Raw genomic sequence first — 4,934 nt, forward strand, 5'->3', positions numbered from 1 at the left:
TACAGGAGGGTCTTACCAAACCAACCACCATCATCCCCCCTGACAGCCATACAGGAGGGTCTTACCAAACCAACCACCATCATCCCCCTGACAGCCATACAGGAGGGTCTTACCAAACCAACCACCATCATCCCCCTGACAGCCATACAGGAGGGTCTTACCAAACCAACCACCATCATCCCCCTGACAGCCATACAGGAGGGTCTTACCAAACCAACCACCATCTCCCTGACAGCCATACAGGAGGGTCTTACCAAACCAACCACCATCATCCCCCTGACAGCCATACAGGAGGGTCTTACCAAACCAACCACCATCATCCCCCTGACAGCCATACAGGAGGGTCTTACCAAACCAACCACCATCATCCCCTGACAGCCATACAGGAGGGTCTTACCAAACCAACCACCATCATCCCCTGACAGCCATACAGGAGGGTCTTACCAAACCAACCACCATCATCCCCCTGACAGCCATACAGGAGGGTCTTACCAAACCAACCACCATCATCCCCCTGACAGCCATACAGGAGGGTCTTACCAAACCAACCACCATCATCCCCCTGACAGCCATACAGGAGGGTCTTACCAAACCAACCACCATCATCCCCTGACAGCCATACAGGAGGGTCTTACCAAACCAACCACCATCATCCCCCTGACAGCCATACAGGAGGGTCTTACCAAACCAACCACACATCCCCTGACAGCCATACAGGAGGGTCTTACCAAACCAACCACCCTCTCCCTGACAGCCATACAGGAGGGTCTTACCAAACCAACCACCATCATCCCCCTGACAGCCATACAGGAGGGTCTTACCAAACCAACCACCATCATCCCCCTGACAGCCATACAGGAGGGTCTTACCAAACCAACCACCATCATCCCCCTGACAGCCATACAGGAGGGTCTTACCAAACCAACCACCATCCCCCTGACAGCCATACAGGAGGGTCTTACCAAACCAACCACCACCATCCCCCTGACAGCCATACAGGAGGGTCTTACCAAACCAACCACCATCATCCCCCTGACAGCCATACAGGAGGGTCTTACCAAACCAACCAGCATCTCCCTGACAGCCATACAGGAGGGTCTTACCAAACCAACCAGCATCCCCCTGACAGCCATACAGGAGGGTCTTACCAAACCAACCATCATCATCTACCTGACAGCCATACAGGAGGGTCTTACCAAACCAACCACCATCATCCCCCTGACAGCCATACAGGAGGGTCTTACCAAACCAACCACCATCATCCCCCTGACAGCCATACAGGAGGGTCTTACCAAACCAACCACCACCATCCCCCTGACAGCCATACAGGAGGGTCTTACCAAACCAACCACCATCCCCCTGACAGCCATACAGGAGGGTCTTACCAAACCAACCACCATCATCCCCCTGACAGCCATACAGGAGGGTCTTACCAAACCAACCACCATCATCCCCTTACAGCCATACAGGAGGGTCTTACCAAACCAACCACCACCATCCCCCTGACAGCCATACAGGAGGGTCTTACCAAACCAACCACCATCATCCCCCTGACAGCCATACAGGAGGGTCTTACCAAACCAACCACCATCATCCCCCTGACAGCCATACAGGAGGGTCTTACCAAACCAACCATCATCATCTACCTGACAGCCATACAGGAGGGTCTTACCAAACCAACCACCATCATCCCCCTGACAGCCATACAGGAGGGTCTTACCAAACCAACCACCATCTCCCTGACAGCCATACAGGAGGGTCTTACCAAACCAACCATGATAAGCTGCAAACGTATTAACTAAAACAACTTCTGTGATATCCTGCCAGCCGTAAAGGACATGTCTTACCAATCCAATCATGACAACTTGCAAATGTATTTACTGAAACAACTTCTGCGATATCTGGGTCCTGTCTGACAGGAAGATATCCGATGTGATTTGGTTTAACAAGTTTCTGCTGAAGCACCACATGCAGTCCGAATGGAATGAACCTACACTGAAAATGACCTTCAACATAATTCAGAGTTGTACATGTATTCATGTATCAACAACTTGTTTTGTTTGTGACCTTTGTCAAATCCTATTTTAGTCCTTCCGAAGGAAATACATATCTGTGAAATGAGAAAATTTGGTTTTTTATGATCTGTTTGGCAACCACATCACAATATCAAACCCCCCCCCAAAAAAGTGTTTTAAATGTGTAAATGTAGGTGTGTCGATCTAAACCAAATTAGGTCTTTATTAAAGAGTATTTTGTGTTAACAATCATGTATTTGCTCAGTCGAAAATCATTTGAAATACTTTGATAAAAGAAGTACAGCGTAAAGTACAGATTCACTTTGTATTTCCGTGTACTCCATCAACAACCCCAACAGCACAGGACGGCTCCGATTAAACAGCCTGTATTTCAGGCGTTCAGGTGCACTAACACAATAAACCCACAATAACACAATAAACCCACAATAACACAATAAACCCACAACAACACAATAACACAATAACACAATAAACCCACAATAACACAATAAACCCACAATAACACAATAAACCCACAATAACACAATAAACCCACAACAACACAATAACACAATAACACAATAAACCCACAATAACACAATAAACCCACAATAACACAATAAACCCACAATAACACAATAAACCCACAACAACACAATAAACCCACAATAACACAATAAACCCACAATAACACAATAAACCCACAACAACACAATAAACCCACAATAACACAATAAACCCACAATAACACAATAAACCCACAATAACACAATAAACCCACAATAACACAATAAACCCACAATAACACAATAAACCCACAATAACACAATAAACCCACAATAACACAATAAACCCACAATAACACAATAAACCCACAATAACACAATAAACCCACAATAACAGAATAAACCCACAATAACACAATAAACCCTATCAATAACAGAATAAACCCACAATAACACAATAAACCCACAATAACACAATAAACCCACAATAACACAATAAACGAACACGTTTTTGCATGGGCCAGACGCCGTCTATACATACTGTATATATACACCCTGGAGGAATTTACACAAGATACACTAAGACTGATATGTACAGCAGAAGATATATTAGAGTTGTATTTATTTTTATTTTTATTTTATTGAATATCCGAAACATACAATATACTGGTAGTGAAGCCGCTCAGCAACCACATCCTACCAGTCATCCAACAGATTCCCATTCAGAGAGACACACAGAAGCATCCAGGGTTAATAACTACATCCTACCAGTCATCCAACAGATTTCCATTCAGAGAGACTCACAGAAGCATCCAGGGTTAATAACTACATCCTACCAGTCATCCAACAGATTCCCATTCAGAGAGACACACAGAAGCATCCAGGGTTAATAACTACATCCTACCAGTCATCCAACAGATTTCCATTCAGAGAGACACCCAGAAGCATCCAGGGTTAATAACTACATCCTACCAGTCATCCAACAGATTCCCATTCAGAGAGACACACAGAAGCATCCCTGCTCAAGGGCAGGTCGACAGATCTCCCACCAGGCCAGAAAATGTGAACCCTGAACCCTCCAAGATCCCCCCCACAGTTCCCCAATAGCTGTCCCTCAACCCTCCAAGATCCTCCCCACAGTCCCCCAATAGCTGCTCCCTCAACCCTCCAGGATCCCCCCACAGTTCCCCAATAGCTGCTCCCTCAACCCTCCAAGATCCTCCCCACAGTTCCCCAACAGCTGTCCCTCAACCCTCCAAGATCCCCCCATAGTTCCCCAATAGCTGCTCCCTCAACCCTCCAGGATCCCCCCACAGTTCCCCAATAGCTGCTCCCTCAACCCTCCAGGATCCCCCCCACAGTTCCCCAATAGGTGCTCCCTCAACCCTCCAAGATCCTCCCCACAGTTCCCCAACAGCTGTCCCTCAACCCTCCAAGATCCCCCCATAGTTCCCCAATAGGTGCTCCCTCAATCCTCCAAGATCCTCCCCACAGTTCCCCAATAGGTGCTCCCTCAACCCTCCAAGATCCATTCTCAGCATTCTCACGTAGGTGTTCCTCTTGTCCAGGAGGGAAAGGGCAGTGTGATCTCCATCATCAGTTTATCTGTTGCAGCGGTATGTGAGTCGGAGTGGGTCTAGGGTTTATCTGTTGCAGCGGTATGTGTGTTGGAGTGGGTCTAGGGTTTATCTGTTGCAGCGGTATGTGTGTTGGAGTGGGTCTAGGGTTTATCTGTTGCAGCGGTATGTGAGTTGGAGTGGGTCTAGGGTTTATCTGTTGCAGCGGTATGTGTGTTGGAGTGGGTCTAGGGTTTATCTGTTGCAGCGGTATGTGAGTTGGAGTGGGTCTAGGGTTTATCTGTTGCAGCGGTATGTGTGTTGGAGTGGGTCTAGGGTTTATCTGTTGCAGCGGTATGTGAGTTGGAGTGGGTCTAGGGTTTATCTGTTGCAGCGGTATGTGAGTTGGAGTGGGTCTAGGGTTTATCTGTTGCAGCGGTATGTGTGTTGGAGTGGGTCTAGGGTTTATCTGTTGCAGCGGTATGTGAGTTGGAGTGGGTCTAGGGTTTATCTGTTGCAGCGGTATGTGAGTTGGAGTGGGTCTAGGGTTTATCTGTTGCAGCGGTATGTGAGTTGGAGTGGGTCTAGGGTTTATCTGTTGCAGCGGTATGTGTGTTGGAGTGGGTCTAGGGTTTATCTGTTGCAGCGGTATGTGAGTTGGAGTGGGTCTAGGGTTTATCTGTTGCAGCGGTATGTGAGTTGGAGTGGGTCTAGGGTTTATCTGTTGCAGCGGTATGTGTGTTGGAGTGGGTCTATGGTTTATCTGTTGCAGCGGTATGTGAGTCGGAGTGGGTCTAGGGTTTATCTGTTGCAGCGGTATGTGAGTTGGAGTGGGTCTAGGGTTTATCTGTTGCAGC

This window comes from Salmo salar, unplaced genomic scaffold (genome assembly GCF_905237065.1).
Source record: "Salmo salar unplaced genomic scaffold, Ssal_v3.1, whole genome shotgun sequence".
In the NCBI taxonomy this organism is placed as follows: domain Eukaryota; kingdom Metazoa; phylum Chordata; class Actinopteri; order Salmoniformes; family Salmonidae; genus Salmo; species Salmo salar.